The sequence below is a fragment of the Petaurus breviceps genome, unplaced genomic scaffold (genome assembly GCF_028583685.1).
Source record: "Petaurus breviceps papuanus isolate PSGF00001 unplaced genomic scaffold, PetGlider_PUasm1.0 90919, whole genome shotgun sequence".
Taxonomy (NCBI): domain Eukaryota; kingdom Metazoa; phylum Chordata; class Mammalia; order Diprotodontia; family Petauridae; genus Petaurus; species Petaurus breviceps.
Window position 1 is genome coordinate 27,793,381 of NW_027187378.1, and position 14,320 is coordinate 27,807,700.

At 40.5% G+C, this 14,320-nt stretch overlaps 1 long non-coding RNA gene across 1 annotated transcript in view; it reads right to left on the reverse strand.

Moving 5' to 3' along the window:
- Nucleotides 1-5,968: 5,968 nt before the first annotated feature.
- The window catches only part of LOC138152014 (uncharacterized), a 36,191-nt gene continuing 27,839 nt past the window's right edge, over nucleotides 5,969-14,320 (reverse strand). The window contains exon 2 of the long non-coding RNA XR_011165994.1: nucleotides 5,969-6,451. This is a non-coding gene — a long non-coding RNA (uncharacterized lncRNA). The remainder of the gene's footprint in view (nucleotides 6,452-14,320) is intronic.

Consider the following 14,320-nt stretch of genomic DNA (forward strand, 5'->3'; position numbering starts at 1 on the left):
CCTTGTAACAGAAAATAAAATGACTGCAATATATGACATTCTTCTTCCATGGGCCCTTGTCTCTCTTCTTGGATGGGTATATGTTCTTGGTTGGACCAAAATTGGTCATTATAGTGAATTTTAATGTTCCTGTATATGATGTTTTCAGTTAGTCAATAAGCATTTGTTAAAGACCTACTATGTGCCAGACATTGTACTAACTGCTGGGGATACAAAGAAAAGGAAAAAAAACCTGTGCCTGCTGTCAGGTATCACAGGATGATGAGAGGGACCAGATGCAAGCAACTCTGTACATACAGGATGGCTGTACGTAGGGTAAATTGGAGATAACGTCCTAGGGAAGGCACTTAGATTAAGGAAGCCTACAAAAGACTTCTTGTAAAAGATAGGCCTTTAGTTGAGATTAGAAAGAAGCCAGGGCAGCCAGGAGCCAGAGAAGAGGAGGGAGAGGGTTCCAGGCACTGGGGACAGCCAATAAAAATGCCTGGAGCCTGGAGACCGAGTATTGTGACTAAGGAACAGCGAGGAGGCCAGTATCACTCTATTACAAGGTATGTGGGGGCAGAGTCCAGGTTGGAGGGTGTTAAGAAGACTGGTAACATAGGAAGGGCCAGGCCATGGAAGGCTTTAGAAGCCAAGTAGATATTTGATCCTAGAGGCTATAGGGAGCCATGAGAGTTTGTTGAATGGAGGAGATGATGTAATTTGACCTGTGCTTTGGTAAGATGAGTTTGGCAGCTGAGTGGAGTGGGGAAAGACTTGAGGCAGAAAAACCAACCTCAGGCTATTGCAGAAGTTAAGATGTGAGGTGAGGATGTCGTCAGGTTCTGTGCTAGAATGGCAGAATGGTGATAGCATCAGAGGACAGAAGGAAGCTATGAGACTATGAGAGATGTAACAAAGACTGATGAGGTTGGAGTATGGAGAAGAGCTGGGATGAGGCATGACGCGATAACTATTCAAATTATTAAAGCTGCATCCCTGGAAGGGGGATTGGACTTTGTCCCGAGGGCACAAACTAGGAGCCATGGCTGGAAGTCAAAAACAGGCAAATTTAGGCTTACTCTCAGGAAATGTTTCCCAAGAATTAGAGCCATCCAAATGTTAGATGGGCTGCCTTGGGCTATAGAGGCTCTGTCACCCACTTATCCAGTGTGTAGTAGTGGGAATTCTTTGTCAATTATGGGTTGACTAGATGACTACCAATGTCCCTTCCAACTCTGGAAATGTTTGATTCTGTGACATCCTTGCCATATGTACTATTACTTTTCTTTTTAGCTATAAATTAGAGAAATGAAGAGCTAGAGATTCCAGAGGAAAAATATTATTTGCTTCCCTTCAAGAAAGTGTCAAATTGCCTTCTAATTGGTAAAAAGAGATTACAAGTTTTGCCCACTGGTATAAATGGAGCCATTGGCTTCACAATCATAGGGCAACTTTTAGGGTTTTGAATAATTGAACAAGGGTGGGATCTTTTGGGGGACAGAGGTCTGGGTCAGACTAGAAAGGCTATTGGCAATGGGGTAGGGTCAAAACAGCATATCCAGAAAGGAGATCTTTCTGTAGGCACTATAACCAAGGATTTGAGACACGGAGGACATGTCACAATGAGAAGAGGAGTAGTGCTGATAGAACAGGTTAATATGTCTAATTAGGGGAATTCAGAAAACCATAGACATCCAAACTTAGGGTTGAGTCACAGAGGGGTTCAACACTCTGACCCCAGTAATGCCTGTGAATGAATATCCACCCATACCCAGAATTTTCCTTTTGGGGTCCATTCTGATGTGGAAATTCTATATAGCCAACTCTGTCAACCTCCCACATCTGCAAGCAGTCCTAGATAACAGGAGTTTGTGCTGGAGTGTAGGTACAGATGTGCCTACTTGACTAGAAACTTGATCTTATTCCTGCGTGAAGGGAAGAAGGTATTCAGCAGACAGAGGGAAAGCAGACATGGCTGATCCACAGGCTAGAAGCAAATTAAGGTTGTCCTCTTAACTAGTCTAACCAGTAGATATTAGGTTTGTGCCTGATAGCATTTGTCCTAGGCAAAACCTCTCAATCCATTCTTCAAGCAAAGCTTGAGTCATGGAGTTGTTGTTTTTATCTTTTCAGCTAAGTGATTTCTAGAAAGTATGGTACTGGAAAGAAGTACACTGTAGTGAAATAATAAAAAAGAGGGAAGAAGATGGAGAAGGAAAAAAGAAAAGAAGGAAGAACAAGAAGGAGAAAAAGGAGGAGGAAGCGAAGAAAAACAACTAGTATTTATACAGCACTTTTTAAGGCTTTCAAAGACCTGGGTTCAAATCCTGCCTTAGACACTTATTTGCTATATAATCATGACCAAGTAACTTAAGCTCCCTAAGCCTCAGTTTTGTTATCTTTAAAATGGGGATAATAATGGCACCTGTCTCCCAGGGCTGTTGAGAGGATCAAATGAGATAAGCCGTGTAAAAGGGGCTTTGCAAACCTTAAAGTGCTATCTAAACACTGGCTGTGACAGTTGTTGTGTTTTCGTTATGCTGCAGTAATAGACCTGCAATGGTTGAGATGTGAGGTGAAGAGAGAAAGGAGGAAGAGAGAGCCGGCTGAGAGCTCACTGCCAGAGCAGCGTACCTTTGGGGGTCTGTTGTTGCTAGGCGACTATCTGTTCCCTGTCTGTCTCTGGGGAAGTCTTGTGTGTTGGGAAATGCCGTGTGCCACATGAGGTCTGGGAACAGAGGGATATGGAAGGGGTTTGGAGGATGATAACTTTGTGCAACAAAGTCAAGGATAGCTGCATCTTTGGTCCTCACCTTTCCCTGTTCTTTTGTGTGTGTCTCTGTCAAAAACTATAGATATGATTGAGAAATATGAAATGGGTAGATATTTTCTGTGAGTAGCACTTGTTGCAGAAGTCACTTTCATGATCTCCCCAAGTGTCCCCACCTCACAATGATACTTTTGAGGTCTCTGAGTCATGACTATTAAGTGTTCAGCTTAATAGCTTGAAGGCAGAGCTTCAACTAGAACCCAGAATTCCTGATTCCTTGTCCATTTTCTTTTACACTATAGTAGACAAAGTGTAGTGGAAGGAATACTGAATTTGGGGCAGTAGTCCTGGTTCAGATCCCAGCTCTGTAACATATATTAGCTGTGTGGCCTTAGGCAAGTCACCCAACCTCTCTGAATTTGTTCTTTTTCTAGGTTTTTTAATTGCATGCCCAATTCATTGAGCTCCCTTTTCTCTAATTTAATCACATATGCACTCAGGGATATAAAACTTCCCCTAAGAACTGCCTTTAATGCATCCCACAGATTTTATTATGTTGTCTCATTATTATCACCCAACCTCTCTGGACCTTGGTTTCCTCACATGAAAAAAGTGAATATTTTTGGAGTAGATGATCTCTGAGGTACCTTTGAGCTTTAAATCTGTAATTCTATGACTCTCTATACAGAAACTAAAATTTACAATGTTATTATGCTATAAATAGAAGAAACAGTCTGGGCAAAATATCTATCCTTCCAAGTTTCAAATAAAATTATAATACTCTATGGTAAATTTTCCCGTTTACGTTCCTCCTTTCCAATCTTTTGTGCAGCCTGTTCCTGACACTGGAGGGGCAGAAGAGGGAAGCAGAGGTGGGGTCTAGCTCTAGTCTAAAGGCTCACTTGTTTTGTTTAGGTTGATCCACAACTCCCACTCCCTTTTCTCTTCCTTCTCTTTGATTCTTTCAAAACCTCCTTTCACTGAAGTTGGATTTCAGCTAGGTATAGATATGATGAAATGACACTGGCTTAATTACTCCTTTAAAGCATCATTGTTCTCATCCCAGAGAAAAGCTTTTGAGAAGGCAGTGTTGAACAAGATGCTTGTAAGAAGCTGCAAGACACTCCCCTTCTTTCTCCTTTATCTCCCCCAAAAGAATCTACCCTGGCAAGAAAGCATATAGAATCAGCATCTTGGCAGCAGGCAATATCCACTCCCCACTGTTTACTTTACCTTTGTAAGCGGCTATAGGTCCAATATCCTCTATAAAAACAGAATCATCTTTGGGGAAAGAGAATGTGGGTAGGCAAGGGTAACACTTGAATCCCCTAAAGGAAGATCTCTGACCTCAAAGCAACTTTGCTTATAAAGAAATACAGTTTAACCTATGAATGTCCAAACTGTATTTATGGGTTTTTCCCCCAAAATCTGTCCTTAACATGGAGACGTTGCTGGTTGTTACTTTTTGGAAGGTTGGGGGTTGGGAGAAGGAAAGAGGTTGCATCTGGGGAAAAAATTCCACTGGGAGTTGAAGTACCATTTGGCAATGTAAATGGGTTGCCAGAATGATATGTCTATTTGGGCCTTTACATGAATGGAAAATTATGATTAAATAGCTTGTCTTGGAGTCATTTCCATAGATTTATACACAAAACCACATTTGGCATGGGAAAGAGAAGACTTAGGGGGGACATGATAGCTGTCTTCAAATATTTGAAATGCTGTCATGAAGAGGAGAGATTAGACTTATTCAGCTGTGGAAGTTATAGAGAGGCAGATTTTTTATTCCATATAAGGAAGGATTTCTTAACAATTGGACCTTTCCAAGTCTTGACTGGGCTGCCTTGGGAGATAGCAAATACTTGTGTTCAAACAGAGGCTGGAAGGCCACTTATCATAAATGTGATCGAGGGGATACCTACCTATATTAAATAGAGGCTCTATTAGATAGCCTTCAAGGTCCCTTCTGACTCTGAGATTCTATTATTTTATTTTTTGATCTTTATTTCAGGCTTATGGAATAGGTAAATTGAGGTTTGGGGGCCTTTGAGCTCCTCAAGAAATACATGATGTTAGTTTGGAGGCAGATCTCCTATTTCCCCTTAATGTCCCTCTGCTTAAGGCAAAACAGACTGCCCATCATTTCTTAAACATGTGCCATGCTTTGCCTAATTCATAGTGATCCTTATTCCTCAAATATCTTCCTCTAATGTGTACTATCATGAACTTGGACAGACTTCAGGAGATTTTGGAGGATAGAAGGGCCTGGCAAGTGATAGTCCATGGGGTCACGAAGAGCCAGACACAGCTGAGTGACTGAGCAAGAACAAAAATGTGTACTTGATGAAGTCCTATGAGTGAGTCAAGGCCTAGCTCAGATGCTCCCTTTTCCATGATGTCTTCCCACCCCCATTCCAAATGGTAGTATCCTCTCCCACTATGAAGTTGATACCTGTCTTTTGCCCTTATCCAGCTACTCTTTGTTTTACATTCATTTGGGCTTATCACCTTTCCGCCTAGATTGAAGATTCCATGAGGGCAGGAACTTCATTTTGGAAGTCAAAATACTGAAATAGTACACTGTAGCTTCTGAGCATTATGTAGCCCCTTTGCTCAAAAAGGATGCTTCCCCTGCCTGGGAAGTGACTAGTCAAATTTCCCAGGGGGAGGATAAGCCTCAAAATAACAATAGTTGACATTTACATAGTTCTTCAGAGTTTGCATTGTGCTTTTCTCATATCCATCCTGTGTAGCTGGTAAAAAAAAAAATAAATATATATATATATATATATATATATATATATATCATTCCCATTGTACAGATCCACCTCTACAAAAATTCTACCTCACTGTCTTATCATATCATAGAGGTGACTGACCCTTGGTTCTTGAAGGCTATGCCAGTAAAATAGATGTCTCTGCTTGTTGTGCCAAAGTGGAAAGGCATGGGGTACAGTCACAGCAATAGCCAGGATTTATTACCTGAGAGCCTGTAGTAAAGCTCATCACCAGAAAGCTGACTACCAAGTAATTAATGTTTTGACCTCAGAGACCCATAAAACAGACACCAGTGACTGCCATGAGTGTGTGATGCTCTCCCACTTCAACAGCTACAGCAGCAGAATCCTAGGAGGGTGGCAGAAGAGTACCATGGACACCCTGGCTTTGATCCCATTTACAAACACTAGCATAACTGTGCATCTGTACTCTTGTGATGTTTATCCATTATTTAATAGTGGATAAAGCTCTGGACAGACTGAAGCACAAGCCCGTGTTTTGGTTTTCACTATAAATTAGAAGATCGTAAAAAGTTGAAGCTAAATGTAAAAATGGCTCATGGGTTCTCTTTGAAGGGACAAAGGAGTGGGAAGAGTTGGTTTTATCCTCTTCTGAGAGGCGACACATGACATCATTCCTGGGACGCTTGGTCATCTCACCTTTGTAGGCATGAGTAGAGAGTGGACCAGTACACTTTGGGGGAGCAGTCTTCATACTCTCTCCACACCCATGGTCATCTGCAGGACTTAGGATGATCGTAAACAAAGAGGTTGCCATGAGGATCGATGCAGTTCATATTCTTTTATCTGTTATACTTGACAATGCCTGATCAGTTACAGAAAGAAGAAGTCCATTTTGGAAATGAAAACTGTAAGAGCATTCAGGGATTGGTCTTGAAAAGACTCCAAAGAGAAGATTCTGAAAGATAAGAAAATAGCCCAGGTGGTACTGTTTATTACTAAGATAAGTGAGTGAGAGGCAGCATGGCATAGTATAGGATTTGAACGGGGTTCAGATCCTGAGATGTTGCTTACCAGCTGTTTGGCAAAATAATTTAACTAATGATGAGGGTGAATCAGGTGATCTTCTATATCTTAATCCCATCATTTACTCAGGAAAGAGTTTAGCATTCAATGAACCATATACCTGCTTTTTTATCTTTGCACAATGCTCTGTGCCCACATAAAGGATGTCCTTGTTGAAGATACAAGAAGGGAACAGGCAGACTTTTGTAGATAATTATCTGCATTTAATCATATCTTCAAAGTCACAAAATTGAATGAGAGATATAGAAAATATAAGATCACTCAATGACTATTACTTGTTGATTACCAAGAAAAACAAACACATTTGACTCAGTAAAAGAAATTGCAGCCTAAAAGACTTTTCTCAACCAAGATTCCATATGTACAAGATTCCATTGCAGATGTCACTGCATGTGACTGCAAAAACTTCATTCAAAGATTTAAGGAGTCAGGAACAGCTAGGTTCAAATCTTGCCTCTAACACTTGTACCATGGGCAAGCCACTCATCATCTCTGGCCCTCAGCATCCTGATTTATAAAATGCCCATAATACTTATAATAGATGAGGAACCTGAGAGTCACAGAGAAGTGGTTTACTATGGGCAAACCTCTAGTCTTGAAACCTCTGCTTATAAAACCTTGTTACCTGTTGTCCCAGAGGTGCCAAGCCAGGGGAGAGGGAGAGGAAAGAGTGAGAATAAACATTCATATAGCACTGACTTACATGTACCAGGCACTTTTACAAATATTATTTCATGTGATTCTCACAGCCATCCTGTGAGGTTAGTGCTATTATTATCCCCATATTACAGATGAGGAACTGAGGCAAATAAAGATTAAGTGACTTGCCTAGGGTAACACAGCTAGTAAGGGTCTGAGGTCACATTGAGCTTAGGTCTTTCTGACTCCAGGGTCAGAGCACTATCGAATGCATCACCAGCTACCTTAAAAGGTGGTAGGGAGGGGGGATGTGTTTTAATCTAGATTTAACAGCAGAACATATTTTAGCAGTAGGATAATGAAATCAACATTGTAGGAGGGCTTTTTGGATTTGGAGAAATTTGGAGTTAATTGATATAATAATATTCCCATTGTGAGTGTCTCATTGTACTTATTTAATTATGACTCCACCAACTTTCTGGTATTTATCTGTAAAGCTCTATGGGACAGTATTTGTGCATGGGGCTTTATTTGGTTTTAATAATGGGATAATTACTCCAACTTCTCCATTAGCGAATTCCGCTTCTAGTTGCAAACTTAAATTTCTGGCAATTTAAGTAGCTCAATATTATTTAGAAGTGAAAACATTTCTTATAATATATTATAACTGAGATAAGGATAAGTAAAAACCATTTACTAAGAAGCTTTGACCTTGGCTGCAGATACTTCTCCCTAGAGAAAGAATTCACCTTTGTTGGGTGCGGGGAGGGGGGGGGTAGGTACTAGGCAAGCAGATAATATTCTGGGACGTTCAGCTCATCACTAACCAAGTCATTCTTGTTTTTCCATAAGCCTTGAACCTTTGAAACACTGAGCTATTTGCCAAATGCAGACCTGATAAGATGAAACATTAGACCAAACCAAAATGCCCTGGAGGTCTTTCCCGAGGAGACAAAGTCATAAGGAAATGTACCTGGGAAATCCTGGACTGTATCTACTCCACTAACTCATCACGTTGTAGGCCTTGCATATTGCCTTTTTGGCTCCTGCTTGATCAGTGATTTATTTTGAATGGTACAATGACAACATTGGTCTAGAAACCAGTGACTCCCCCTATTCCACCCTCCTAAGATCACTGGATCTAGATTCAGAGGATTTGTGTGACTTTGGCCAAGTGACTTCTTTTTGAACTTTAGCTTCCTCACTTGTCAAATAAGGAGACTGACTAGATGACCAAGTCATAATTAGAATCCTTTGATCCTCATCTACAACATATACAATCTCTCCTCTGTCACTCTGAGATCTGCTCCATTCTCTCTGCTAGCTCTGGCAATACCTTTTATGCCTATAGGCAAGACCAGTAGTGATATACTATTAACATGTCTTATTTACATTTTGAACTTAGGCTTGGACTTGCCAATACAAATAGAAGAATTGACAGCTGAATATCAACATCATTGGGCCATTTGAGCAGAGACTTGTTGGATGACAAGGCCTCTTTCTGACAGGCAGAATGAAGTGAGGAGGAATTGCATTCCAAGCCTGGGGAATGACTTGTGCAAATATATGAAGGCAAGAGATGGAGTACTGAGTTTGGGGGGCGCTATATATAACAAAAAGAGAGAGAGGGAATCCATGCTGTAAATTAAAACTTTAAAAGCATTCAGGGACTGCTAGGTGGTATAGTGGATAGAACACTGGTCAGGAAAACCTGAGATCATGTTCAACTTCAGACATTTTATTAGCTTCATGACCCTGGGCAAGCCAATCAGTTAATCAATGAGTAAACATTTATGAAGCACCTACTGTGTGCCTGGCCAGAAAGGGGAGACATAGGACCGATAGATGGATATTACAGGTAGGTCAAGGTAAAAAGGAAGAGCTCCTTAATAATTAAGCCTGGTAAAAAAACAAAATAAAATTAAATAAGTTGTCCAGTTAGGAAGTGAGTCCCTTATCACTGGAAATGTTCAAGTAGAAGCTGGGTAAGCACTTATCTTATATGTTATAGAAGTTAAGTAAGAGAAAATTGGACTACTTGACTACTTACTGCTCCCCGCTCTATGATCTACCTTCCCTGTGTTTACTAGCCCCTGCCCTGATAACCTGCTGAGTAATTCCTAGATTATTGACAATAACCACACAGTATAATGGAATAAGCGTGGAAGTTGCATTCAGAAGGCCTGAATTCAAGGTTCTCCCTCCCCCTACTTTTTCCCAGAAATCAACCTGGTCAAAAAGCACAACTCTAAAACAGACCATGTCCCCAGCATCACGACTGGCCTCCAGTCTATGATATAAAGGATCAAAAATCTTGAGGCAGTTTTGTAAGAACTTATTTCCCTGTCTTATTTCCTTGTCTATCCACTAATCATTTGATTATTTGATATAGTTGGGATTTTTTTTTAATTCTAACTCATCCATTTGGAATGGCAGGATAAAGAGGTTAGAGGATGTAGGGAATATTTGTATCCAGGAAAGCATTTTCTGATTTGGATCTTTTGGCTTCGTCTATGCTGAGCAAAATTAACTTCCAAAATGACTTGCTGCTGGTAATGACAGGAAAGACTGTGTATCCAAGCCGTGGAAAAATTCATTGGCTATTATGTGTCTCTTGGTAGTCAAGAGCTGACCACTTTGAGGAAGCTGCTTTTTGCACTGAAGCAAGAAGCAAACCTCTGCTGTGTCCCATTCACAAGCTTTAATTACAATACTTCCACACAACTACCACATGCTGACAAACTGCTTTTTCAAAAAAAGGGTCATGAATACCAAAGTACCCATCTTGGAGGTGAGGATGTATCTGAGAGTGACTTCCAGCTGAGAAAAGCTTAGCACACTTTTTCCTGGTCTGCTAAGAAGAGGCTGCCCTGATACAACTATTATTGGTGGACCAGGAGGATCCCAGTTTGAGCTGTGGCTATACAAGTCTGGATGTGACACCCACACAGGGAGGGCTGGCCCCAGGACAGAAAGCTGCTAATCACTGAGACCTGCTCAGTGCAAATGGCTTCCAGTTGTCCAGCTTTAACGCAGAGGTCTCTCTAAGGGGCTGAACAAAGCAGAAGGACAAACTCTGCTAACTCCTGAAGCACAGGTTATTTTAGAAGACCCCAGGGAGGCAAAAGCTTTGGAAATGTGATCGAGAGAGCAGAATGCACATGAAGGAGTGAGTCTCACAGTACCAAGTCCCTCATCTGGTAGTTGACCCTAAACAGTGTCTAGTTCCAATACCTGCTCACAGATAGTGCTGTGCCTACAGGTCTGTAATCTCAAATGGGTAGCTATCTAGCTTTGCAACTAGGAAATTGAACTTTTAACTAACATATGACTCCAATTTGATCCTATTTCCTGTCTTTTGGACATCCAGACTAGTTGGTCTGCTTCTTCCCTCTAATATCCCCTGTATCATTAGAAAGGCAGAACCAGAGTCGGTGTACATTTATTAAGCACCCTACTACATGCCAGGCACTGTACTAAACACTGGGGATAAAAAGAACAACAAAAGACAGTCTCTACCCTCAAGGAGCTCACAGTTTAATGGGCGAGACAACTCATAGAAAAACATACAGACACATATACATACACACACAGAGAAGCTGAAAAGGGTGGGGGAGTGGTATAAGAGGAAGGGTATCTGCTTCTGGGGTAGGAAATGATCTGAGGAGTTGTGAGTCATAGAGTTAAATTCATATTGCAGAATGATGAGTATCTGGAGATAATGAAGGCCAGGAGAGCAGCAGGGTAGGAAATGATGACATGAATTCCCTTCTTAAATGGTGAAGGACCTGGAAAGAACTTGGCAATGTCCACCCTCTCCAGTCAGAGGGAGAGAGGAGGCCTAGGGGCAAAAAGTGACAAGGTGTGAGTTTGAAAGTTGATTTCGTCTTGCACAATGATGAATTTCTAGAGATCACAAAATCCAGGAGAGCAGCCAGGTGGGAAATGAAGGCAGTGATTAAATCATTCAGTCTTCTTTTCACCAGGCAAAATAATTCTTAATTCCTTCAAATTTGCCTCCTAGTATATATTTTCTATTCTGTTCTTCACTTTTTGCTATTCTTTGTTGGACCATTTCCCATTTCTATTCATCTCTCTGAGTAGATAGAGAACAAAACTGGGCAAAATGTGTCCAGTAAAGAGAGTAGACCCCAGGTGTCACCTATATCAATACAATATTAACCCTTTAATAACACTACCTTACTAACTTATCTTCAGTGAATTGTAGTACAATCTAAAGCCAAGTTCTACTTCTACTTTTTGGTTTTTCTGCCTTCTCCTTTGTTATCAGGCTGACATCTATCATTTCTCATTGCTTTTAGTGCACCTACCTGTAAAAACCCTCCATTTCAAGCTGGCTTCTCCTAATTGTTCATTGGCTCTAACCAAGCTTGTTATACTTACATGCAAAGTAAAGAGTAAATGAACAAAGAGAATGGACTTGCAGGAAGACCTCTGCAGCTTACAAAAGTATCCAAAATCTCTGATTATTTTGAAGGCTCAGAAGCCTTTAAAAACATTTCTAGATTCCTGCCTATATTGTGGAGGACTAAGATGCCCATGATCCTATACCATTCACATCTTCAGTACTACATGACATCACTGGGAAATTATAGTCCGTGTGATAACCATGGCAAACTGTAGGATCCTAAAGTACCTTCTGAATCATCAGAAGATCAAATTATCTTCTGTATCGTTTTAAGTTAAATGTATTTTTTGGATTTGAAAACAGGTAATGTTGGTGCCTAGAAAATGCAGTGGACTAGGTCCTAGCTTCAGGTCTGATAATTACTAGTTATGTCCCTCTCTAGGCTTCAGTTTCCTGATCTTTAAAATGAAGAGGTTGGATTAGATAATCTCTAGGGTTCATCCTAGCACTACAATTCTGGTAAATTCATTCCTCCTTTTCAGGATGATTTATCTCTTGATTTATTTAGGTTTTCCCATTTATTGAGTTTGTTTTTTTTTTTTTAATTTGGGACTAAGAACACCCCTTCCAAAATCTAACTAGTTGCCACACCAAGCAGAAAGCTCTTTACAAATTGGGCAGCTTTCTGGTTTTTTTTTTTCTGTTTTTATTCATGAATCTACCACTACTTTCCCAAATGCTCACAATGGAATGAGACATCTTTCTAGATACTTGAATGGGAGAAAGAAAATGGAAAAGAAATGACTCTGACATTTTGATGCTTTCTCACCATTATTACTTGGTTTTCCTCCCTGTGGACAAGTTTTTGTTTTTGGTTTGGATCTATGACTTATTGAGTTAGGGAACTCCCTGGGAGGAAGACAACTCTAGTCGAACAGATCAGCAGCTATTCTGTAGCTTACTGGCTTAAAAGAGCGTCTGGGTCACTGAGAAGTTAAGTGGCTTGCCCAGGTTACACATTCAGTATGTGTCAAAGGAAAGTTTTCCTATGTCTGTAGCCAGTTATTTATACACTATACTATGCTGCTGCTAATGTTACTAGAGTAATATTACTACTACAATAGCAATACTAATGGATCTATTATCTCTTTGATCTGTATATTTCTTCCAAGGAAGCAGATCCCAAACCTTCCTGCTTCATGTCTCCTCATAAGTTCGTTTTATGACACCCAGTCAGTATTCTGGAGCCTTTCTTCTCTTTCTTTGGAAACAGAGAAGATATAATACAACTCAGGCTGTCGACCTATTTATCCCTCACAAATACACTATAACTAGCCCATCTTTTTTTTCTTAACATTTTCCCAAGATGACATCCATTAATCCAGTTCTTCAAAATTCCTTATTCCAACTGAATGGAAATGGAAATAAATTTGCTAGGCAACATTTTTTGTACTCCACATAGAACCATGTAGACATTCAACCGTATGGTAAGACTCTCAGAACTCAGACTCCTTCGGAAAGGAAACCTACTTGGGTCTGCCAGAGAGGCATGCCTCTCTTCCTCCATGCCCCTTACACTATTGGAATGATTCATTTTAATAGTAGTATGTGATAAAATGGAGTAATAGAGTAGAGTGTGAAGTCCAAGTCCCTTGCCTCTCAAAATTGCGTCTCTAGTCCCTTGACACTCTGCTCTTTCCAATACTGGAAACCAAACATGCCATCCACTTCTCTCACCAAGAAATTGACAATCAAGACATTTCCTTCTTTCAATAGAAGTAAATATCCTTAAGCTTTCAAAATTGAGGTTATGTACAAAGCAGGCCTATACGTAACATTTGGTCATATAGTTCCTTGCTCCTTGACCACCACACAGTTGAGAAATTACCCTGGTGCTAAAGGCTAGTTTGAAGGCCTCAACATGTTACAGAAACTCATTTCCCAGACCACATGATAGAGCACCAGTGGTTTCTTTATATCTGCCCCAAGTCTGCTATTAACAGCTTCTAGAGCTCAGGGATGGGGGAAGGAAGGGAAAAGAACACCTCCCACAATATGCTAAGCTTTCAGGATGTCCTCAGGAACATATGATAAAGAAAAAATGGAAAGAACTAAAAAAAAGATTCCCTTTTATAGGTCAGTACAAATGCATGATTTATTAACTCTTTACAGTTTTATACTCTTTTGTTAACTTCATACACCTTTACATAGTTGTATCAACTCTAAATGATTTCACAGTTACATTCAACTTCATTTCCTTTCTCAGACTTCTTACCAATTTGTTTTACTTGCTGTAGCAGCAAGCACCCCAAGCGTCCTCAGGGTTTGCAGCTACCACAGGTTCTTGGATCTGCTTTGTTAAAGGAAAGCCACTCAAAATGGGTTAACAAGCTTACTTTAATCAGTCAGACATATATCGTTTACCTTGTTCAGGAGAAAAGGTCAGCACCCCGAACCTCAAAGCATACAGGCAGAATTATCAAGACAAAAACATCAAGTAGACAGATTTCCAAACTGTCCAACCATTACATCCATACCCAGTCAACATCTGGGTTTCCACATTCTGGGTTTTTCAAAGCCGGGGGACTCTCAACAACGGCTTCCCAGAATTCAGATCAAATCACAGAACACTTCTCAAAGTGAGTCCCAAAACAAAGCTACACATCAGGGCTTATATAGCCTTCTCCTGGCTCAGAGAATGTAACAACCTTATTGACCCACTGGCCAATCAAA